General features: G+C 45.9%; 1 pseudogene across 1 annotated transcript; it reads right to left on the bottom strand.

Annotated features, from left to right (window-relative positions):
• Nucleotides 1-2,040: 2,040 nt before the first annotated feature.
• Nucleotides 2,041-25,891, bottom strand: LOC311123164 (procollagen C-endopeptidase enhancer 2-like; annotated as a pseudogene). The gene is made up of 9 exons: nucleotides 25,742-25,891; nucleotides 25,229-25,337; nucleotides 24,368-24,623; nucleotides 17,000-17,124; nucleotides 13,274-13,410; nucleotides 12,386-12,549; nucleotides 8,887-8,970; nucleotides 7,350-7,517; nucleotides 2,041-2,171 (listed from the first exon to the last, which is right to left on the bottom strand). The product of its transcript is annotated as a procollagen C-endopeptidase enhancer 2-like (transcript).
• Between the last annotated feature and the right edge of the window lie 941 nt (nucleotides 25,892-26,832).

Genomic DNA, 26,832 nt, shown 5'->3' with positions numbered 1-26,832 from the left:
GAATATGAACCGTTTACTTTGAAAGCTCACCAGCAATGGGGCATCAAGCAACAATTACTAGCATACTGGTCTTTTGGTATGTAAAAATGGCTTGAAATTGATAATTTACTTATGAAGCTTGCATTTGGAATTTGTTGTTAAAATGTATTATTAGCCTACATAATCAAAATGTGTTGTAGCCTCAATAAATAGAAAAATAATTGTAGTTGAACAAGTCATTGCCTGTATAGATAAAAAAAATATATATATATATATATATATATATATATATATATATACTTGACTTGACTTGACTTGCTCTTAGAACGCACGACTTGGACTTGACTCGAGACTCGACCCGTTCTACTTGGGACTCGACTTGAGACTTGGACCGTGTGGCTTGAGACCTGCTTGTGACTCGAATAATAGTGACTTGGCCCCACCTCTGCTTTTTTATCCAGGCAGTGAGAAATGATTAGAGACTAATGGTTGAGTTGCATCACACGCTTGGAAAAATACTTGAAACAGAAAGATTATTTTTTCCGAGAGCTGGCACAAGGAGAAGCCAGTTGGTTTTAATAGTGACATCTGAGAGTGTTACTCACTGTTCAGCGCCAGCACATCCCTGGTCAACACACACACACACACACACACACACACACACACACACACACACACACCTGACCATTCCCAGTGCTCAATGGAGCATTCAGCCCTATAACAGCTGCCTCCACACCTTGACAAAGTTACCACTTACTCTAAGTAGGCCAGATATAACGCTTATTTACCTTATAATAATATAATATGCCATTTAGCAGACGTTTTTATCCAAAGCGACTTACAGTCATGCGTGCATACATTTTTGTGTATAATAATAATATGCCATTTAGCAGACGCTTTTATCCAAAGCGACTTACAGTCATGTGTGCATAAATTTTTGTGCATGGGTGGTCCCGGGGATCGAACCCACTACCCTGGCGTTACAGGCCCCGTGCTCTACTAGCTGAGCTACAGAGGACCACACTAAGTTCATATATACAATGACAAATGACAAGTTACAACTGGTCTGTAAATTAATGTACGATGACACTCCATATGAAGAATCACCTCGTTACAATAAACTTTATTTTTTATTTGGTCAGATGAAAACAGTAAAATATAAATAACATTTAGTAATTGTTTCATATGAAAATACTTTATATTGATTAAGGAAAACTCCACCCAAAAACTATATTTTGGCAAAATGCATCATTGGTATTTTGAAAGTTATATATCTTGAGAACTTGATTGTTGACATGCAAAACATTTTGGGACTATATTTTGGGACAACAATGGACTAATGAAACAAATACCAAAATATAGTTTTGGGGTGGGGATTTTTTTTTTTTTAGGTTCACATCTCCACTTTTTATTACAAACATTACATTTGAATGTAAGGCGACAAAACCAAGCTGACATAATGAGATGGAGTGCTATGTTGGATCCATTCATCATAAAAGCTTTGGCTAATAAGTGACAGTACTAAACAGAACACCAGCATGACACCAAATCATTTAAAAGGGAATACTATATATTAAGCTATTGCATTTATCGACACCACATAAAATACCTCCCGTATCTTGTCCATCCAATGTGAACATATGAAATAAAGAGCAGTTGGTAAACACTGTCCATAAAACTACAACACCCAGACCTCAATAATGTACTTCCTGTAACCAAACTCCTTCCTGTCTGATGTTTGATCCAAGCTAATACTCATCGTGACATCTGGGTGTGTTCAGTGGGCTTGAAACGTGAGAAAACATTTTTTTTGAAACGGAAAAAAAAGAACGAACTTAGGAAACAAATAGCCAATCACAGCCTGAGCTTTGTAGACTAGTCCTGTGGTGACGGATGAGAGGTGATTGGGGGCCAAGCCAGGGCATGTTGGGCGGAGACTAATGAGAACAGCCACACCCTTGTGGGCAGGGCATGGGGGGGGGGGGGGGACTCAGGCAGTATGTAGTTGATCTCAGCAGCGTTTGGTCTTCAGGGGGGGACTCAGGCAGTATGTAGTTGATCTCAGCAGCGTTTGGTCTTCAGTACGTTGAGGCCCCTCTGGTTCTTGGCCTTGAAGGCCATGACGAAGTGATGCGGGGCGATCTTCCCCTTCCCATCGTCGTCCACTGAGCCCATGAAGATGTAGTGGAGGCCTAGTGAGATCACACGGAAAGAGCCTGAATGCAGTGACGGAACGGCAGAGACATTGAGGAAGGTAGCACATCAGCGTCTACGCTCCTCTTGGGTTCCGTATACAGTGTGTTTATACGCACAGATATAAACACATACTGTACCGTGTTTGTTTGCATATATTCACGGTGTGGATCAGTGGCTGAGGGAAGGTATAGATCTTTTCGACAGTGAGTTTTTGCCGCTTACCTCAGACCTTGGTCGAGCTCCTTCAGATGAGCTTGAAGGTGGAATACAGCGATGGAGGCCAACTCAGAGCCATATATAAGATAGTCTGTGGAAACACCTGCAACTTGGTTCTAGCTTTCTTAAGTATCTTGTATATTGGGGACACGCCTCTGTCACATGCATTTTTATAATAATAATAATAATAATAATATAATTATTGCTGTCTGTAATAATAATATGCCATTTAGCAGACGCTTTTATCCAAAGCGACTTACAGTCATGCGTGCATACATTTTTTGTGTATGGGTGGTCCCGGGGATCGAACCCACTACCTTCGCGTTACAAGCGCCGTGCTCTACCAGCTGAGCTACAGAGGACTACACTCAGTGCCACACTTCTGTCGCGTGAAACTGTGTCAGTATTACTCAGTTATAGAATTGGTTTCGATGGTGCAATCGTGGACTAATGCCTGGTGCTATCATGAGAATGAACTCTGCACCGGTACCCCCCCCCCCCCCCCCTGTATATATAGCCTCCCTACTGTTATTTTATTTTACTTCTGCTCTTTTTTTCTCAACACTTTTTTTGTTGTTGTTTTATTTTTACTTTTTTTGTTAAAAATAAATGCACTGTTGGTTAAGGGCTGTAAGTAAGCATTTCACTGTAATGTCTGCACCTGTTGTATTCGGCGCATGTGGCCAATCAAATTTGATTTGATTTGATTTGATTTGAAAATAAAAGAAAATAGCTTTAAAAAATCCATAAATGTAAACATCCTTGTGCAATTTATATCTCTAGGCTACATTGAGGTTTCTCTATCATTATTTTAGCCTATCTGGCATTAGCGTGTAAGCCTGAGCTTTAGGACCTAACTGGACACGTGCCAAATAGACTACAATCACCAAATGCTTTTGAGAACAGGCAGAAAAAGTGAACCGATCCACGGAGGCAAAAAGGAAAATGTCTGAGTTGAATTCAATAAGAGAAAGGCTGCGAAATGGAGAGTTGAACATAAAGAAAGAGGATGACAGCAGTGCAGGCTATGTTATGTGTGGTGATTTGTGAGGCGCTATACAAATTCGACAGTCACAAGCCCGGGGACTTCAAATAGGCCTATGGCACGTCAAGGGAACTGTAGCCTACCGTTTAGATGGGTTGAATGGAAACTGAAATCTGGACACTGACGGTAGATCTATTTCAAAATAAATAACAATATGGGGATGAGGTAGTTGGGTGGGCTAATTTCAGAATGGCTGTGTACAGGTGCAGTGATCGGTAAGCTGCTCTGACAACTGATGCTTAAAGTTAGTGAGGGAGATAAGAGTCTCCAGCTTCAGAGATTTTTGCAGTTCGTTCCAGTCATTAGCAGCAGAGAACTGGAAGGAATGGCGACGAATATGTAGTGAGGGCCAGCCAACAAGAGCGTACAGGTCAGAATGGTGGGTAGTATATGGGGCTTTGATGACTAAACGGATGGCACTGTTATAGACTACATCCAATTTGCTGTGTAGAGTGTTGGAGGCTATTTTGTAAATGACATCGCCGAAGTCAAGGATCGGTAGGATAGTCAGTTTTACGAGGGCATGTTTGGCAGCATGAGTGAAGGAGGCTTTGTTGCGAAATAGGAAGCCGATTCTAGATTTAACTTTGGATTGGAGATGCTTAATGTGAGTCTGGAAGGAGAGTTTACGGTCTAACCAGACACCTAGGTATTTGTAGTTGTCCACAAATTCTAAGTCAGACCTCCTGAGAGTAGTGATTCTAGTCGGGAGGGCGGGTGCAAGCAGCGTTCGATTGAAGAGCGACATCATTGATATACACAGAGAATAGAGTCGGCCCGAGAATTGAACCCTGTGGTACCCCCATAGAGACTGCCAGAGGTCCAGACAACAGGCCCTCCGATTTGACACATTGAACTCTATCTGAGAAGTAGTTGGTGAACCAGGCGAGGCAGTCGTTTGAGAAACCAAGGCTATTTATTCTGCCAATAAGAATGCGGTGATTGACAGAGTCGAAAGCCTTGGCCAGGTCGATGAAGACGGCTGCACAGTACTGTCTTTTATCGATTGCGGTTATAATATCGTTTAGGACCTTGAGCGTGGCTGAGGTGCACCCATGACCAGCTCGGATACCAGATTGCATAGCGGAGAAGGTACGGTGGGATTCGAAATGGTCGGTGATCTGTTTGTTAACTTAGCTTTAAAATACTTTCGAAAGGCAGGGCAGGATGGATATAGGTCTGTAACAGTTTGGATCTAGAGTGTCACCCCCTTTGAAGAGGGGGATGACCGCGGCAGCTTTCCAATCTCTGGGGATCTCAGGTGATACAAAAGAGAACAGGCTGGTAATAGGGGTTGCTACAATTTCGGCTGCTAATTTTAGAAAGAAAGGGTCCAGATTGTCTAGACCAGCTGATTTGTAGGGGTCCAGATTTTGCAGCTCTTTCAGAACATCAGCTATCTGAATTTGGGTGAAGGAGAAGCGGGGGGGGCATGGGCAAGTTGCAGCGGAGGGTGCAGAGCTGGTGTCCGGGGTAGGGGTAGCCAGGTGGAAAGCATGGCCAGCCGTAGCAAAATGTCTATAACCTCTCACATAGCCTTAATGTTAACTAGTTAAGCATTTCTTGCAGTAAAATTATCCACCAAATGTAGGCAACATTTTGACTCGGGAACAGGAGTGGAGAAATATGATTTGTTTCTTTCAGCATCTTGATATAATGTGAATGTGCAGTTAGATACCATCTGTAGAGGTGCTATCTTTATCAGCATCATAAAAGCTGATAGTATTTCAGTCACATAAAATATGCATCCAAGCCGAACTGAAATCTTATCAGAAACACGTTGGGTCGTTTTCACAGCTTTCTATTTCCTTACAACCGGTCAAACTTGAGTCATTTGAACATTTTGCACAGAAAATCTTTCCCATTTTTGTTGTTGTTGAGTTATAGCATTTTCTCCCCGGTCCCCAAACGTCTTTGCTCCGTGAAAGAAGCAGCGACAGAAAAACTTTACCGATGTCAACTAGATTGAAGCATTCATTCTATTGATTTGTGACGTTATTCTGGTTTATTTAGTCTTCTGGGGCAACATATAATGACAGAAAAGAGGTGCAATGTATCTACATATAAACAAGTTGACTAATAAATTGTCAGCCCTGGCTCTGGGACTCTGTTATGTTGAGCCAGGGTGTGTTGTTTCTATGTGTTTTGTGTGCTAGGGTGATTTTCTAGTTCATTTGTTTCTATGTTGGCCGGTGTGGTTCTCATCAGAGGCAACGTGTATCAGCTGTTGCTTGTTGTCTCTGATTGGGAACCATACTTAGGCAGCCTGTTTTCCACAGTGTGTTGTGGGATCTTGTTCCGTATGGTTTGTATTGTGACCAAGGACTTCACGTTTCGTATCGTTTGTTGTTTTGGTCGTGTGGTGAATCTAAAATAAAGTATGTTCACATTCCACGCTGCGCATTGGTCCACTTCTCAAGACGATCGTGACATAAATAGCCTTCCCAAATTTTGGAAATTATAAGCAGAAACATCTAAATGAGGCAACAAAAATCCTACACACACTGTCCCCCCAAAAAATCTGCCATCTCTGACTGTAGCCTTCAGCGCATTTTTTATATTAGCGGGTTAGGGTCGGGCGTGGGTCTCAGATTTTCACTTTATCACATATAGTCGGGCGGTTGCAGATGGGTTATTAGCAATTGCGGGTGGGTGCAGGTGAACAAACAGCTGACCTGCACACCACTAATGCACATCATGGTGAATGTCTATCACGGACTAATACCTGGTGCTATCGTGCATATCATGGTGAATGTCTATCATGGACTAATACCTGGTGCTATCGTGCACATCATGGTGAATGTCTATCACGGACTAATACCTGGTGCTATCGTGCACATCATGGTGAATGTCTATCATGGAATAATACCTGGTGCTATCGTGCATATCATGGTGAATGTCTATCATGGACTAATACCTGGTGCTATCGTGCATATCATGGTGAATGTCTATCATGGACTAATACCTGGTGCTATCGTGCATATCATGGTGAATGTCTATCATGGACTAATACCTGGTGCTATCGTGCATATCATGGTGAATGTCTATCACGGACTAATACCTGGTGCTATCGTGCATATCATGGTGAATGTCTATCATGGACTAATACCTGGTGCTATCGTGCACATCATGGTGAATGTCTATCATGGACTCCCGAGTGGCGCAGTGGTCTAAGGCACTGCATCTCAGCGGTCTAAGGCACTGCATCTCAGCGGTCTAAGGCACTGCATCTCAGCGGTCTAAGGCACTGCATCTCAGCGGTCTAAGGCACTGCATCTCAGCGGTCTAAGGCACTGCATCTCAGTGGTCTAAGGCACTGCATCTCAGCGGTCTAAGGCACTGCATCTCAGCGGTCTAAGGCAATGCATCTCAGTGGTCTAAGGCACTGCATCTCAGCGGTCTAAGGCACTGCATCTCAGCGGTCTAAGGCACTGCATCTCAGTGGTCTAAGGCACTGCATCTCAGCGGTCTAAGGCACTGCATCTCAGCGGTCTAAGGCACTGCATCTCAGTGCTTGAGGCGTCACTACAGACCCCCTGGTTCGATTCCAGGCTGTATCACAACCGGCCGTGATTGGGAGTCCCATAGGGCGGCGCACAATTGGCCCAGTGTCGTCCGGGTTTGGCCGGTGTAGGCCGTCATTGTAAATAAGAATTTGTTCTTAACTGACTTGCCTAGTTAAATAAAGGTAAAATAAAAAATAAATAAATATCATGGTGAATGTCTGTAATTAAAGCAAGCCAAACTGATGACTATATCCAGAGGAGAGTGAGCCCCAGAGTCCCCTAGCTCTGGTCCTGGGCTTTACGCGAAGCTTGAGCCTTCTTCAAGCCCACAGATAGACCATATAAAACCGCTCAAGCCGCACATAACGCCCTGGACCATAGCTATGGCTCATTGTACTACTACTCACCTCGTCTGATGAACGGACACTTCTTGCAGAGGATGATGATCTTGGTGCTCATGGTCTTGCCGGCCTGCTGGATGGCCAGGTTGCTTTCTTTGTAGACGTGTATGATGGAGATGGTGGCGTACATGCTGCCTCCTCGCACCACCGCCGTGATGACGGTTCCTGTTATCACTGTCACAGACCCACGGGGAGTTTAGAGAGCTGGGATTGGTGTGCTGAACAGAACAACGAGCACTCAACCAAATCCACTTGGATTTATAGTCTGAAAACTGTGTCATCATCATGAGTATAACGTTCGACAATATTCAGTCGGTCGGCTCTGTATGTGCCTTATTTTTATTTTTATTTTTTTTATCTTATCCAGAGCGACTTTACAGTTAGTGAGTGCATACATTTTATTTTCATTCTGGCCCCCCTGTGGGAATCAAACCCACAACCCTGGCGTTGTGATCGAGATGTAGTTGTCCCTGATTGCACTGACTTTGCTCACAGCTGCTTGTTTGAAGAAGTGTACTTACTGTGATCAAAGATGTGGTTGTCCCACTGGCTATCCTAAGTTGAATGCACCAATTTGTAAGTCGCTCTGGATAAGAGCGTCTTCTAAATGACTTAAATGTAAATGTGAATGTTGCAAGCGCCACGCTCTACCAACTGAGCTACACGGGGCGTTGACACACATGGCGTAGGATCAAGACTGAATATCTTTCGATACAAATACTCTGATGCTGGAGCATTTCAGCCATGGAGGCCTTCATCAAAATGTACTGATTGAATACGACATAATGAAAACCAATGTGTAAACAGGAAGGAATTGACGGGTCAGTTGAGTCATCTGTTAGGTCCTTCTGTGTCTAGACCAGTCTTTAAAACATGTGACGTAACACTCTTGGCTTGATATGACTGCAGACTGTCTGCCACTGTATTATACAAGAACATTTTCCACCAGCACCACATTACTGGGTTTCACTGACAGCCAGTGAGCCAGACCCCTTTTCCATGCAAATCTGACCTAACCTCCCTGAGAAAAAGCAATAAATAAAATAACCTGTCTCATTCCATCAACATCTGCTCAGAGAAAAAAAACGCATAGAGGTAGTGTAAAGGACTGGGCAGCAAACTGAGGCCATGGAGTATGTTGGCTGAATCAACAGTTTTCCTTCAGTCAGGCTCTGTTTACTCTGTGAGAAGAGAACTGTGTCTGTCCCACACAAATATACTGGGCTGATCTCTCAGAAAACCCTCAAGGAAGCTTTTGTGACGCGCTGAAACAACCCAGAAGGCCAAGGATAGTGTGTCATGATGGAGGGGACAATGACGACATGGGCTTGTTGTGTGAGGGATGGCTCATATGGACTGGGGTTGATGCTGGGGTAAATGTTGGGAGGATTTTCCCTGACTGACAAACACACACACACACACACCCAAGGTACACACTGTTGACCTGTTGTTGTTTGTTCCTGTAGCTAAGTATCCGTGATGGTAGTACTGGCAGCCATAGTAATAGATGTAGCAATAGCTGTAGGAGAATAGCATCTCTTACCGAAGTCACTGGTACAATAGTTGCTCTCAATGGTTCCACTTCTTTTGCATTTCTGCTGGCACAGACCTACAGAGTACTTCAGGGCTGGGGACACACAGAGAGAAAGAGAACACAGTCCCTTCATTCACATTATTCCACATTCAGCTGATGCTAGCAAGTTGGATTTGTGTTGATTTTTTATTTAACCTCGAGTCAATTTCAGGGAATGCATTGAAATCAATCGTAGAGCTAATTCATTAGTATGAACACGTCCCATTGAAAACTGTAGGTAACTTAGAATCCTACCAGTGGAGGCTCCTCAGAGGAGGAAGGGGAGGACCATCCTCCTCAGTGAATTTCATAAAAATAGTGAAACATTACAAAAGTTAACCTTTTTAGATAAAACTATACTAAATATATTCACGTCACCAAATAATTCATTAAAACACACTATTTTGCAATGAAGGTATACAGTAGCCTCAACAGCACTCTGTAGGGTAGCGCCATGGTGTAGCCGGAGGACAGCTAGCTTCCATCGTCCTCTGGGTACATTGACTTCAATACAAAACGTGACAACGATGTAGGCTGTGTGTAGCGGTTAGCGGTCATGACATGAAGGTTTGTCTTGGAAAGGTTTTTTTCGCCTGGTCACAGACAGCTGATGTGTTGTGCACTGAAGTCCACAAGCGAAGGGAAAAGGTGAGAGGAGGAGAGTGCGTAGATACTGTATATACGAGAAGGAATGATATATACAACCAGCTGTTTGTATGTGGCTGCTATGAAAGTGAACTGTGTTTGCGTGTGATCAGATTCATTGCGCCGATTCTGTTGAAAAACGTTTCTTAAACGGAATGAAACGGGGATAAACATACCTGAATTTGTCCAATAGAAACTCTCGTTTGCAACTGTTGGACTAATGATTACACCCTAGATCAGCTAGATGCAGGCAAGTATTGAATGTGTCACTGTCTGTCGCCTTGATTACTCAAAATTCTCTCGACCTGTGCACTTACGTTGTAAACTTTCATTCATAGGCTAGGTTGTAGCAACCTCATGATGGGTACAGGGAAAATGTGAGGATCATGTAATAGCCTAAACCTATCGATGTTACATTGAGCTGGGTGAATGGAATATGAATAACAGTCATCTAATATGCTGTAAGGCAATGTTCATAAAAAATTAAATAATCCTCCCTCATCTTAAACGGCACCGACCGCCACTGAATCCTACATAACGGTTCACATAATAATAATAATAATAATAATAATAATACATTTAATTTGTAAAGCACTTTTCTCACACCCAAGGCGCTAAAAATATAAATAATAATACAAATAAAACAATAAAATAATGATGTACTGTTGTTCATGCTCAAGGTCTATGTTACTGCTGGCTACCATCTGTTTTTACTATCAAAGCTACTATGGGAGCGGTATAGGGAAAAGCTGAGACTGTCCAACCACTGTCCAAATGTTATTTATACTGGTGGAGAACAAAACGTATGAAAGATAAGACAATCTGAGGGTCCAGATGACATCAGGGTGGGGGGCTGCCAAGGTAACCGTCTGACTAGGGATTCGGTATTGTGAGTACTGGCCTCAGTGAAGGAAAAACAATAAAGTGTTGTGTGTGTGCCTAAAAAACATTCCTTACCCCAGGATACTTCAACTGGTGACTATCCTACCTTACCCCAGGATACTTCAACTGGTGACTATCCTACCTTACCCCAGGATACCTCAACCGGTGACTATCATTCCTTACCCCAGGATACTTCAACTGGTGACTATCCTACCTTACCCCAGGATACTTCAACTGGTGACTATCATTCCTTACCCCAGGATACTTCAACTGGTGACTATCCTACCTTACCCCAGGATACTTCAACTGGTGACTATCATTCCTTACCCCAGGATACTTCAACTGGTGACTATCATTCCTTACCCCAGGATACTTCAACCGGTGACTATCATTCCTTACCCCAGGATACTTCAACTGGTGACTATCATTCCTTACCCCAGGATACTTCAACTGGTGACTATCATTCCTTACCCCAGGATACTTCAAATGGTGACTATCATTCCTTACCCCAGGATACTTCAACCGGTGACTATCATTCCTTACCCCAGGATACTTCAACTGGTGACTATCATTCCTTACCCCAGGATACTTCAACTGGTGACTATCATTCCTTACCCCAGGATACTTCAACTGGTGACTATCATTCCTTACCCCAGGATACTTCAACTGGTGACTATCATTCCTTACCCCAGGATACTTCAACCGGTGACTATCATTCCTTACCCCAGGATATTTCAAATGGTGACTATCATTCCTTACCCCAGGATACTTCAACCGGTGACTATCATTCCTTACCCCAGGATACTTCAAATGGTGACTATCATTTCTTACCCCAGGATACTTCAACCGGTGACTATCATTCCTTACCCCAGGATACCTCAACTGGTGACTATCATTCCTTACCCCAGGATACTTCAACTGGTGACTATCATTCCTTACCCCAGGATACCTCAACTGGTGACCATCCAGGAGAATAAAGAAAAAGGAGCACTCTGTTGCCGGATAAATCTGGAAGAAACAACCAATAGGCCTACATTTCGGCATGAATCACCTTCATCAGAACCTTGTGTGTGTGTGTGTGTGTGTGCGTGCGTGCGCGCGTGCGTGCGTGCGTGCGTGCGTGCGTGTGTGTGTGTGCTTACTGGTATATGTGTGCCATGCCAGAGAGAGTGGGTGTCCATAACCAACCATGCATGTGTGCCTTTTGGAGGTTTGTTCTGTACAGTCAACATGATTTAGCAGTAGGTCTCCAGGACATCCAAAACATGCTCTCTAGTTTGTCTGACAGTAAGCAGGAACAGTGTGTCTCTTTGGGGTGTGTACCTGTCCCCTTCCCCTTAGCTCTGTCCTAATTGACAAATCACAGATTTGAAAAGACTAGAAGAGAATAAATGGAAGTGATAAGGTGTAGGGGACTAATGTTTTGACTGGCATCTAACCTCATCCCCAATTGCTACAAAGAGAGAGCCGGCTGGGGACGAGATTAACTGCCATCCAGCCTTGGTGTGTGCTCCATTGCCTTTCATCCTGGGCAATAGCCACTACCCACAGTATATCTGATCTGGGACCAGGCTAATACCACAGGCCCACAGGAAGCAGATGCCTGGAAGCCCCTCTCCTGGTGGGAAGGAGCTCCAGCAGGTACACCACATGTTGGCATCAGCATCAAAGATCACTGGGACCAGACGATCCAATCTGTCTCTGAACCCACAACTAGAAGCAGATCACACACACGTATGGCGCTGGACATGATGATGAAGGTGATTACAATTATTACGATGATGAAGATTATGTTGATGATGATGAAGATGATGATGATTCTGAATTGGATTTATGGAGTGCTAAAAACATTTTACATTATAACAACAAGACTGTGATGTGATGGACAAGGGGAAATATATCTCCTGCTTGGATTAAATAGAGACAAAAAAGATCTACCTACGTATGGGTCTGGTCAGTGGTACCGGGGTGGTGGTGGTCGGTGGTACCGGGGTGGTGGGGAACTTCTTAGGTCTGAACTTGTAGTGGCCGATGAACCCGTCTGCTGTCAAACTGAGGTCTGACAGGAACTGGATCAGGAGCTGGTTACCTTCAGAGAATACTGGACTGAAGAGAGAGAGAGAGAGAGAGAGAGAGAGAGAGAGAGAGAGAGAGAGAGAGAGGAGAGAGAGAGGGAGAGAGAGAGAGAGAGAGAGAGAGAGAGAGAGAGAGAGAGGGGGGGAGAGAGAGGGGGAGGGAGAGAGAGAGAGAGAGAGGGAGAGAGAGAGAGAGAGAGGGGGAGAGAGAGGGGGAGGAGAGAGAGAGAGAGAGAGAGAGAGAGAGAGAGAGAGAGAGAGAGAGAGAGAGAGAGAGAGAGAGAGAGAGGGAGATAGAGAGAGAGAGAGAGAGAGAGAGGGAGAGAGAGAGAGAGAGGGAGAGAGAGAGAGAGAGAGGGAGGGTAAATCAGGCATTAGTAGGTTTATTATCTATCCTGTTTATTATCTATCCTGTTGCCTAGTCACTCGTACCCCTACCTACATACCTACATGTACATGTTACCTGAATTACCTCAAGATACGCGTACTTCTGCACATTGACTCAGTACCGGTACTCCTTGTATACAGCCTCATTATCGTTTTTAATGTGTTACTATTTCCTTTTTAATTTTTTGGTAATTTTCCTTACTTTTTAACTGGGAGTGGGCTCGTAGGTAAGCATTTCACAGTCAAGTCTACACCTGTTGCACATGTGATAAATAACATTTGATTTGATTTGATAATCAAGGTCAATGTCATAAGCAGTAGCTACATTAGCAAGATAAATGCATAGTAGAAAAAGGTGTGTGACATACGCTGGAGGGCTATCTCCACAGTACTTCCCGATCCTCTTCGCGTCGTTGATCTCTGCCCCGTTGAAAATGGCCACGTAGTCGTATCGACAGTAGTTGTCTCTTTCCACATCAAACTTCTCAAACTTCACCTCAATGATCTGTGTTAGTGGACAGGTCACATACAACACAGGTTACATAGAACACAGGTTACATAGAACACAGGTTACATAGAACACAGGTTACATAGAACACAGGTTACATAGGACACAGGTTACATGGAACACAGGTTATATAGAACACGGGTTACATAGAACACAGGTTACATAGAACACAGGTTACATAGGACACAGGTTACATAGAACACAGGTCACATAGAACACAGGTTACATAGAACACAGGTTACATAGAACACAGGTTACATAGAACACAGGTTACATAGGACACAGGTTACATAGAACACAGGTCACATAGAACACAGGTTACATAGAACACAGGTTACATAGAACACAGGTTACATAGAACACGGGTCACATACAACACGGGTTATATAGAACACAGATCACATAGAACACAGGTCACATACAACACGGGTTACATAGAACACAGGTTACATAGAACACAGGTTACAAAGAACACAGGTTACATAGAACACAGGTTACATAGAACACAGGTCACATACAACACAGGTTACATAGAACACAGGTTACATAGAACACAGGTTACATAGAACACAGGTTACATAGAACACAGGTTACATAGGACACAGGTTACATGGAACACAGGTTATATAGAACACGGGTTACATAGAACACAGGTTACATAGAACACGGGTCACATACAACACGGGTTACATAAAACACGGGTTACATAGAACACAGGTTACATATGACACAGGTTACATAGAACACAGGTTACAAAGAACACAGGTTACATAGAACACAGGTTACAAAGAACACAGGTTACATAGAACACAGGTTACATAGAACACGGGTTACATAGAACACGGGTTACATAGAACACGGGTTACATAGAACACAGGTTACATAGAACATGGGTTACAGAGAACACGGGTTACATAGAACACGGGTTACATAGAACACGGGTTACATAGAACACAATAGAACACAGGTTACATAGAACAAAGGTTACATAGAACACAGGTTACATAGGACACATGTTACATAGAACACAGGTTACATAGAACACAGGTTACATAGAACACAGGTTACATAGAACACAGGTTACATAGAACACAGGTTACATAGAACACAGGTTACATAGAACACAGGTTACATAGGACACAGGTTACATAGAACACAGGTTACATAGAACACAGGTTACATAGAACACAGGTTACATAGAACAAAGGTTACATAGAACACAGGTTACATAGGACACAGGTTACATAGGACACAGGTTACATAGAACACAGGTTACATAGAACACAGGTTACATAGAACACAGGTTACATAGAACACATGTTACATAGAACACAGGTTACATAGAACACAGGTTACATAGGACACAGGTTACATAGGACACAGGTTACATAGAACACAATAGAACACAGGTTACATAGAACACAGGTTACATAGAACACAGGTTACATAGAACACAGGTTACATAGAACAAAGGTTACATAGAACACAGGTTACATAGAACACAGGTTACATGGAACACAGGTTATATAGAACACGGGTTACATAGAACACAGGTTACATAGAACACGGGTCACATACAACACGGGTTACATAAAACACGGGTTACATAGAACAAAGGTTACATAGAACACAGGTTACATAGGACACAGGTTACATAGGACACAGGTTACATAGAACACAGGTTACATAGAACACATGTTACATAGAACACAGGTTACATAGAACACAGGTTACATAGGACACAGGTTACATAGGACACAGGTTACATAGAACACAATAGAACACAGGTTACATAGAACACAGGTTACATAGAACACAGGTTACATAGAACACAGGTTACATAGAACAAAGGTTACATAGAACACAGGTTACATAGAACACAGGTTACATGGAACACAGGTTATATAGAACACGGGTTACATAGAACACAGGTTACATAGAACACGGGTCACATACAACACGGGTTACATAAAACACGGGTTACATAGAACACAGGTTACATATGACACAGGTTACATAGGACACAGGTTACATAGAACACAGGTTACATAGAACACAGGTTACAAAGAACACAGGTTACATAGAACACAGGTTACATAGAACACGGGTTACATAGAACACGGGTTACATAGAACACGGGTTACATAGAACACAGGTTACATAGAACACGGGTTACAGAGAACACGGGTTACATAGAACACGGGTTACATAGAACACGGGTTACATAGAACACAATAGAACACAGGTTACATAGAACAAAGGTTACATAGAACACAGGTTACATAGGACACATGTTACATAGAACACAGGTTACATAGAACACAGGTTACATAGAACACAGGTTACATAGAACACAGGTTACATAGAACACAGGTTACATAGAACACAGGTTACATAGAACACAGGTTACATAGGACACAGGTTACATAGGACACAGGTTACATAGAACACAGGTTACATAGGACACAGGTTACATAGAACACAGGTTACATAGAACACAGGTTACATAGAACACAGGTTACATAGAACAAAGGTTACATAGAACACAGGTTACATAGGACACAGGTTACATAGGACACAGGTTACATAGAACACAGGTTACATAGAACACAGGTTACATAGAACACAGGTTACATAGGACACAGGTTACATAGGACACAGGTTACATAGAACACAAGTTACATAGAACACAGGTTACATAGAACACAGGTTACATAGAACACAGGTTACATAGAACAAAGGTTACATAGAACACAGGTTACATAGGACACAGGTTACATAGGACACAGGTTACATAGAACACAGGTTACATAGAACACAGGTTACATAGAACACAGGTTACATAGAACACAGGTTACATAGAACACAATAGAACACAGGTTACATAGAACACAGGTTACATAGAACAAAGGTTACATAGAACACAGGTTACATAGAACACAGGTTACATAGAACACAGGTTACATAGAACACAGGTTACATAGAACACGGGTCACATACAACACGGGTTATATAGAACACAGGTCACATAGAACACAGGTCACATACAACACAGGTTACATAGAACACAGGTTACATAGAACAAAGGTTACATAGGACACAGGTTACATAGAACACAGGTTACATAGAACACAGTTTACATAGGACACAGGTTACATAGAACACAGGTTACATAGAACACAGGTTACATAGAACACAGGTTACATAGAACACAGGTTACATAGAACACAGGTTACATAGGACACAGGTTACATAGGACACAGGTTACATAGAACACAGGTTACATAGAACACAGGTTACATAGGACACAATAGAACACAGGTTACATAGGACACAGGTTACATAGAACACAGGTTACATAGAACACAGGCACCTTTAGAATGTGGGCTGAAAGTAATGTGTCCTATGTAACCTGTGTTCTATGTAACCGTTAAACAAGAGCAAACCACAAAGCAATGATGTGAAAATCTCAAACCATCTCAATCACTCTCAATGGTGTCATGCGTCAAGTTGAAGTGTGAGTAGTCGTAGTATTTATTAGGATCCCAAATTAACTACTGCTGAGGCATCTGGCTGTAACACTCACCTGGTTCTTAGGAGCCACTATGTGCCATGAGCAGGTGACCCCAGCGGGGTAGTCCTTCTCGGGCCAGTTAGGGGTCTTAATCGACCCGAAGGGTTTATCCAGACGACCTCCACAGTACTGGTCCCCTGGTGGGTGCAAATTCAAACCACAATGTTTAGTTATAGTCCCTGGCAGACAGTACTGCTTCAAATACTATTACTTTAAAGCACTGCTGGATAGCCTCCTGCGACTGTTCGTTTATGTGCAAGATATCTCTTACTCTTCAAGGTCAATGGACGGAATGTTGTGCACGTGCATGACACAATTCTATAATGAGACCTTCTAGAATGTTCTAATCAGTAGGGAAACTCTCATCTCATGCTTCCTTTGTGATTATGAGTTACTAAAGAAGACCGTTGTCTGCCTCTCTGCCTTGGTCCGTCTGCTGGAATTTGCTGTTAAAAGGGAGTCCACATGCTAGGCATGCCACCGCACATCTGAGAGAGATCCCGTCAGCGAACCACACAAGCTGCTTGGACTGGCAAGTGATCTGTGGATCTTTAAAAACCACGGTTGGATCTCCTGTAACATTCAGTTTAATGACTAACAGTGTTTCCACTACAGCGGAGCTCCCTTCCTCATGGCTGGCAGATGGCGAGTGCAATTTGTCTGAGTAACTAAAATAGACATTGAACCAATGGGAGAGGGTGCTTTTCCGTTTCAACCACTCCCAGGAACGGGGAGACAGACAGAGCAACCACAGTCTATCTGCTCCAGCATCAGGTGTGTGAAGAACACCAGTCTATCTAAACTGTGTCAAATATGCTGTAGGTGGGTGTGGTGGTGGAATCAGGCGCAGGACACAGAAGTACAGTCCAAAAGACTTTAGTGAAATATCCGCACTGAACAAAAATGAACAAACTAGCCTGAAGGCGAAACTCCGCACGCAGGCGACAAAACAAAACGGGCGCACTACTCAGGTGTGACAAAACGCTCCAACACAGTGGAGAAAATAGCTCAACCGAGCAATACAGAAAATACATCCAGCAACGCACGACAGAGTAAGCAATCACACACAACAATGAACAAACACAACGAGAACTTATAGGACACTAATTACACTAAACGATAACAGGTGTAACAACAATCAGACAAAAGTAAACGAACATAGAAACATGCAACGGTGGCAGCTAGTATTCCGGAGACGACGAACGCCGAAGCCTGCCCGAGCAAGGAAGAGAGGCAGCCTCGGCCGAAACCGTGACAGTACCCCCCCCTTGACGCGCGGCTCCAGACGTGCGCCGACTCCGGCCTCGGGGACGACCAGGAGGACGCGGAGCAGGGCGCGTCGGGTGCCCACGATGGAATTCCGTCAGGAGAGACGGGTCTAAAATGTCTCTCCTTGGCACCCAGCACCGTTCCTCCGGGCCGTACCCCTCCCACTCCACTAGATATTGGAGACCCCCCATCCGACGTCTCTAATCCAAGATGGACCGCACGGAGTACGCCGGTGCCCCCTCGATGTCCAATGGGGGCGGAGGAGTCTCCCTGATCTCACTTTCTTGGAGTGGGCCAGCTACCACCGGCCTGAGAAGAGACACATGGAACGAGGGGTTAATACTTTTATACTCAACAGGTAGTAGTAATTTGTAACACACCTCGTTCAATCTTCTCAGGACTTTAAATGGCCCTACAAACCGCCGACCCAGCTTCCGGCAGGGCAGGCGGAGGGGCAGGTTTCTGGTAGAGAGCCAGACTCGATCACCAGGTGCGTACACCGGTCCCTCACTGCGGTGGAGATCGGCGCTCGCCTTATGACGACGGAGGGCCCGCTGCAGGTGGACGTGTGCAGCGTTCCATGTCTCCTCCGAGCGCCGCACCCACTCATCCACCGCAGGAGCCTCGATCTGGCTCTGCTGCCAAGGTGCCAGAACCGGCTGGTAACCTAACACACATTGAAAAGGGGTTAGGTTAGTGGAGGAATGGCGTAGGGAATTCTGGGCCATCTCGGCCCAGGGAACGTACCTTGCCCACTCCTCCGGCCGGTCCCGGCAGTATGTTCTAAGAAACCTACCCACATCCTGGTTCACACGTTCCACCTGCCCATTACTCTCCGGGTGGTAACCCGAGGTGAGGCTCACCGAGACCCCCAACCGCTCCATAAAAGCTCTCCAGACTCTGGAGGTAAATTGGGGACCTCGATCAGACACGATATCCTCGGGTACCCCGTAGTGCCGGAACACATGGGTGAATAGTGCTTCGGCCGTTTGCAGGGCAGTAGGAAGGCCCGGCATATGGAGCAAACGACAGGCCTTAGAAAACCGGTCCACAACGACCAGTATAGTGGTATTCCCCTGTGAAGGAGGAAGGTCAGTGAGGAAATCCACCGAGAGGTGCGACCATGGTCGTTGTGGAATGGGCAGGGGCAATAACTTACCCCTAGGCAGATGTCTAGGCGCCTTACACTGGGCGCACACCGAGCAGGAGGAAATATAAACCCTCACATCCCTCGCCAACGTGGGCCACCAGTACTTGGCACTAAGACAGTGCACTGTCCGACCGATACCAGGGTGTCCAGAGGAGGGTGACGTGTGAGCCCAATAGATCAATCGATCCCGAACCTCGAGCGGAACGTACTTCCGACCCTCCGGGCATTGAGGTGGACTAGGGTCGGTGCGTAACGCCCGCTCGATTTCAGCATCGACCTCCCACACTACCGGTGCCACCAGACAAGACTCCGGCAGTATGGGCGTGGGCTCCACGGACCTCTCCTCCGTGTCATACCGCCGAGACAGTGCATCTGCCTTACCGTTCTGTGACCCAGGGATGTACGTGATCTTAAATGTGAACCGAGTCAAAAACATATTCCATCTCACCTGGCGAGGGTTCAGCCTCCTCGCTGCCCGGATGTACTCCAGGTTACGGTGGTCCGTCAAAATGAGGAAAGGGTGTTGAGCCCCCTCAAGCCAGTGCCTCCACACCTTTAGGGCCTGTACCACGGCTAACAGCTCCCTGTCCCCTACGTCATAATTTCGCTCCGCCGGACTGAGCTTCTTGGAAAAAAAAGCACAGGGGCGGAGTTTAGGTGGCGCGCCGGACCGTTGCGAAAGCACAGCTCCTATACCGGCCTCTGACGCGTCCACCTCTACCTGAAATGGTAAAGAGGGATCCGGATGCGCCAGCACCGGGGCCGAGGTAAACAGATCCTTCAGCCTCCCAAACGCCCTGTCCGCCTCGGCTGACCACTGCAGACGCACCGGACCCCCCTTCAAAAGAGACGTTATGGGAGCTGCCACCTGTCCAAAACCCCGGATAAACCTCCGGTAGTAATTCGCAAACCCCAAAAACTGCTGCACCTCCTTCACAGTGGTTGGCGTTTGCCAATTACGCACGGCTGACACCCGGTCTACCTCCATCTTCACCCCTGACGCAGACAACTGATAACCCAAAAAGGAGACCGACTCCTGGAAAAACAGATACTTCTCTGCCTTGACATACAGGTCGTGCTCCAACAGCCTCCGCAACATTCGGCGCACCAGGGCCACATGCTCGACCCGGGTAGGCGAGTACACGAGAATGTCATCTATGTACACGACCACCCCCTGCCCCTGCATGTCCCTAAAGATCTCATCCACGAATGATTGGAAAACTGACGGAGCGTTCATCAACCCGTATGGCATGACAAGATACTCGTAATGGCCCGAGGTGGTACTAAAGGCTGTCTTCCATTCGTCGCCCTCCCTAATGCGCACCAAGTTGTACGCGCTCCTGAGATCTAATTTAGTGAAGAAACGCGCCCGTGCAATGACTCCGTCATGGTCGCAATCAGCGGGAGTGGATAACTGTACTTCACCGTGATCTGATTGAGACCACGGTAATCTATGCACGGGCGTAACCCACCATCCTTTTTCTTCACAAAAACGAAACTCGAGGACGCAGGGGAAGTGGAAGGCCATATGTATCCTTGTCTCAGAGATTCGTCTATGTAAGTCTCCATAGCTCTCTTCTCCTCCTGAGACAGAGGATACACATGGCTCCGTGGGAGCGCAGCTCCTGCCTGGAGGTCTATCGCACAATCTCCCTGCCTATGGGGAGGCAACTGCGTCGCCCTCGACTTACTGAACACAATAGCCAAATCCTCATACTCAGGGGGAACGTGCAATGCGGGCACCTGGTTTGGACTCTCCACCGAGGTAGCCCCTACGGAAACGCCTAAGCATCGACCCACACACTGGGCAGACCACTCCATCAGAGCCCTCTCCTGCCACGAAATAGATGGGTTATGGGTACTCAACCAGGGCATGCCCAGCACCACCGGATACGCAGGCGAGTCGATCAGAAATAGCTGGATCATCTCCTGATGACTCCCCTGCGCACACATCCTAAGTGGCGCCGTGACCTCCCTGATCAAGCCCGCACCCAACGGACGGCTATCTAGGGCATGAACGGGGAAGGGGACGTCAACAGGAAGAAGGGGAATCCCTAATGCTAAACAAAATTTCTTATCAACAAAATTCCCAGCCGCGCCTGAATCTACCAGCGCCCTATGCTGGGAATGAGGTGCTACCTGTGGAAAACGCACAGGTATACAGAAGTGTGCAACAGAGAGCTCTGGGTGAGCGGGGCGCATACTCACCTGGAAGGACTCCCCAGTGCGGGACCTGTCGTCTTCTCCCCTAGGAGGCCATCCCCAGCACCTAGCCGCGGTGTGTCCTCCCCGACCACAGTTGGTGCAGGAGATGGACCCCCTCGTAAGCCGACCCCTCCTCTCTCTAGCGCCAGCGCCCCCGAGCTCCATGGGGCACGGCTCGGAGGCGCTGGAGGGTGAAATGGACGGACCCCCCTCGGGACGTCCGCGGGTGGCTAGCAGGGTATCCAGCCTGATGGACATGTTGACCAACTGGTCGAACGAGAGACTGGTGTCCCTACAGGCTAGCTCCCTACGGACGTCCTCACGTAGACTACATCGGTAGTGATCGATGAGGGCCCGCTCATTCCACCCTGCATCCGCCGCTAGAGTACGGAATTCCAAGGCGAACTCCTGGGCACTCCTCTTCCCCTGCCGGAGGTAGAACAGACGCTCCCCCGCCGCTTTCCCCTCCGGGGGATGGTCGAACACCGCCCTAAAGCGGCGGGAGAACTCGTCGTATGTAATGGTGTTAGCGTCTATTCTCCTCCACTCTGCGTTGGCCCATTCCAACGCCTTGCCGGACAGGCAGGAGATCAGGGCGGACACGCTCTCGTGTCCCGAGGGCGCCGGGTGCACGGTGGCCAGGTAAAGCTCCACCTGGAGAAGGAATCCCTGACACCCGGCAGCGGTCCCATCGTAGGCCCTCGGGAGCGAGAGTCGAACTCCTCTGGGTTCCGGCGCGGGAATGGGCTGGCTGGCCGATGGTAAGGGCAGGGAAGATGGCGGTGGAGGTGCCCCTCGGTTCTCCCAGCCTCGGATGGTGGTGATCACCTCCTGCAGGGCGGCCCCCATCCGTAGGATCTGGTCATTCTGCTCGCGGATCCTGTCCTCCAGCGTCTCCTGTGCTGCTGTGGCTCCTGCTGATTCCATTCGATATGGTGTGTGATTTTGTCAAAGATGCTGTAGGTGGGTGTGGTGGTGGAATCAGGCGCAGGACACAGAAGTACAGTCCAAAAGACTTTAGTGAAATATCCGCACTGAACAAAAATGAACAAACTAGCCTGAAGGCGAAACTCCGCACGCAGGCGACAAAACAAAACGGGCGCACTACTCAGGTGCGACAAAACGCTCCAACACAGTGGAGAAAATAGCTCAACCGAGCAATACAGAAAATACATCCAGCAACGCACGACAGAGTAAGCAATCACACACAACAATGAACAAACACAACGAGAACTTATAGGACACTAATTACACTAAACGATAACAGGTGTAACAACAATCAGACAAAAGTAAACGAACATAGAAACATGCAACGGTGGCAGCTAGTATTCCGGAGACGACGAACGCCGAAGCCTGCCCGAGCAAGGAAGAGAGGCAGCCTCGGCCGAAACCGTGACAAACTGACCCAGAGGCATTTCAGCTGTCAGCTACTGTATTTATTTATCATTTAACTCATTCTTATTTACAATGACGGCCTACACCGGCCAAACCCGGACGACGCTTGGCCAATTGTGCGCCGCCCTATGGGACTCCCAATCACGGCCGGATTGTGATACAGCCTGGAATTGAGCCAGGGTTTGTAGTGACGCCTCTAGCACTGGAGATGCAGTGCCTTAGACCACTGAGATGCAGTGCCTTAGACCGCTGAGATGCAGTGCCTTGGACCGCTGAGATGCAGTGCCTTGGACCGCTGAGATGCAGTGCCTTAGACCGCTGAGATGCAGTGCCTTAGACCGCTGAGATGCAGTGCCTTAGACCGCTGAGATGCAGTGCCTTGGACCGCTGAGATGCAGTGCCTTGGACCGCTGAGATGCAGTGCCTTAGACCGCTGCGCCACTCGGGAGCCCATCTGTAGAGGTACAGAGATAGAGATATACAGGGAGGCAACCAACCATTACAATTCCACAAACTCGTTCAGGGAGACGTCACGTTACCGGGTGAGAAGAGGAAGGGACGGCTTAGCACTGACCTGTCTGTCTCTAGAGCACTCCGTCCGGAAACAAAAGCCGTGACGTCATACTGTGAAATGTGTAGAGATGTTCCTGTTTTTCATTCACCTCCTCCTCGAGCAAGCTTTAAGTCAATAGGTCTCGTCTTAACTACGTAGGAAGTCTGAACTTTATCTTACCAAGCATAAGTCCAACTGTTCCATCCACTCATTGCTGTTGTATGACCTGCTATCCATTGGAAGGGATTTATCAAGCTACAACTGCCTTTTACTCTCAGACGTAAATAATTCCCCTGTCAGATCTCTCCGTCTGGGTATTAGCATCATTACTGGTGACATGGTAAAATGACTTTTCTGGGGAAGCTAGCGGTTAAGAGGCTTGTGAATTTGCTTGTTAAAATGTGACCTTTGGCCCTAAACACACACACACACACACACACACACACTGATATCTGATGTCTTTACGATGTGGCACGATGTGTCAGAGAAGAGTCACGGCTAGGGCACAGCACCCAAGGCTCTGCTGAACATGTTTGGGTAGAGGCCGGATACAGATGACTACAGTGTTCCCTACACACTACACCTAGGGTTACAACAACTCAGAGATGACACAACCCTCTTCCACCCACACAGTGGTTCCTGGCCCGGGAGGTAGCCTAGATATTAGAGAGGCGGGCCTGCAACCGGCGGGTCACCGGTTAGAATCTCAAGTCCAAAAGGAGAAAATCTATTGCTTGAGCAAGGCACGTTACCCTTAAAAACGACTATAGTATTCTTCTATTCTTTGTCTATATTATATTCTGCTTACCTCTCTCGTGTGGCTCGGCAGCCGAGTACACCGCCAGGAAGCCGCTCCCAGCCGTGTTGGCATCAGACACCATCTGAATGAGCATCTTGTTGCCGGTGGAGACCAGGGCGCCTGGCCTGAACGTCCCACAGAAGCGGCCCAGCCTTTGGCCTCTCACATGGCCGCTGTAAACATCCACGTAGTCATAGCGACACAGGTTGTCACTCTCCAGGTCAATGAAACGGAAGGACAGGACCACCACTTTACCCTCAGGGACCTGGGGACAACATACAATCATATACAGTACACGGTACAATCCACACAATCACATAAGGGGCATATCTGACAACTCAAATATAAGAGGAAACAAATCTTCCTCTGACATGCAATGAATGAACCTATATGAAACTTCCCCTCTTTTAACATCACCAATCTGAAATCAACAGTCAAAGCACTCCAAGTCTAAATATACCAAGGATACACATGTTATTAACAAGTAATAAACGTACAGTTATTCTTTAATTACAGGACTTTGCTGTTGGTGATTATTTCCTTGACTTACCATGTATTCATTTCAGCCATGTGACCAGACTGCATGTTAAAAATACCAAGCAGGCAGCTCAAAATGCCCGAGAGCTGCTGTGGCCACTAGCCAAATACCAGACTACCAATTACACAGTTAGGATTGGTGGATTAGTATACCATTGAAGTGTATTACAGAAACATTGCATCATCTTTAGTTCACTGATATTGCTTCTCATTCTGTCTGACATGGCGCTGGTAAAGTAATAGCCTACAGTAGCTAATCGGGAACATACTAAACGGATAACTGTTAAACATGGATCATGTATTTACAGTAGGCTACAAGTATGGTTGTCTCACCGTGATTCTCCAAACACATTTTGTATTTGGGGGGTACACCCCTGGATACCCTGGGCTCCCAACGACCCCAGTATCCCCCGTTATATTGCCTCCGCATGTAAACGTTGGTCTGGAAACATGAGAAAAAAATTTGTGACACTTCTAATTCTAATACAAATGGCTATCAAGGAATCTTTGAAAGGAGAAGAAGCCTAGGCGTAAAGGAATTGTTGGTGTTCATTATGGGGGTGTCTCGGCAATACGCATGTGTGCGTCCTCATGTATACAATGCACACTGCAGATTCCTCCAAAATAATAACTCCCCGGTGATGATGATGATGAAGATGATGATGATGATGATTGATGCGGTTCCTTCATCATTGTGCTGTAGACTAACGTATCCTTGACACCTCGTGTTAAGCCTTTGTACAATAGGCTAGTGCTACACAGTTGTTTTTCCTGAACAAAAGCCTAACACAAGAGCCCCAAAAAATATAGATTGTTAGATTAAAGTGAAGGGAAAAGGTAACCTACCTCCGTTGTGACCCCAATAGAGACTGCGTGCAGACCTCTGTCAAAGACAGGACACCCCAATGCTCAAAAAATACTGCATATTCTCCACATTGTCGGGTGAACGGACCAGCCACCACTTCGCCCGTTTTCGCTCCGTGGCATGAATGACATTCAGTGGCTCAAGCAGTGGGGAAAAAGTACCCAGGGAAGTTCCTAGAGGGAGTTTTACAGGCTGCAAGCTGGAACACAGACTAAGAGATGAATATAGCATTTGTTTTGCGTGGTAGGAGGGACCAGTCGACAGGCAGCTGCCTTTTTCCAAAACCTGGGATCAAAGACACACTGGAAGTATTGGGGTGGGAGGAGTATGGGGAGAGTGGGGGACTCTTGCTTTAGTTTTATTCCACACCTGGCATAATAACTTACTTTAGATAGAAAAAATGTGAATATCCCTAGTGAAAGATTTATCCAAAGAACAGAGTTCCATATGAACAAAATGTATGCACTTTGCATACAGACTGTTTCTATGTGGTCTTCAGAATGAAAAGCATTTAAAAACAAGTGAATACTGAATGAATACATGCAAAATATGCCTAAACAACAAAAATAGCATATAAGTCTATCATTATTTTAGATAACACTATTACAGTAGGAATATACAGTGCATTTGGAAAGTATTCAGACCCCTTCACTTTTTCCACATTTTGTTATGTTACAGCCTTATTCTAAAATGGATGGAATAGTTTTTTTCCCTTATCAATCTACACACAATACCCCATAATGACAATGCAAAAACAGGTTTTATTTGAAAATGTTGCTAATTTATAACAAATAAAAAAACGGAAATATCACATTTACACAAGTATTCAGACCCTTAACTCAGTACTTTGTTGAAGCACCTTTGGCAGCGATTACAGCCTCGAGTCTTCTTGGGTATGACACTACAAGCTTGACACACCTGTATTTGGGGAGTTTCTCCCATTCTTCTCTGCAGATCCTCTCAAGCTCTGTCAGGTTGGATGGGGAGTTTGGCTGCACAGCTATTTTCTGGTCTCTCCAGAGATGCTCAATCGGTTTCAAGTCCGGGCTCTGGCTGGGCCACTCAAGGACAT

The sequence above is a fragment of the Coregonus lavaretus genome (assembly GCF_964263955.1).
Source record: "Coregonus lavaretus genome assembly, contig: HAP1_SCAFFOLD_187, whole genome shotgun sequence".
NCBI lineage: Eukaryota > Metazoa > Chordata > Actinopteri > Salmoniformes > Salmonidae > Coregonus > Coregonus lavaretus.
This window is presented reverse-complemented; position numbering and strand designations above follow the sequence as displayed.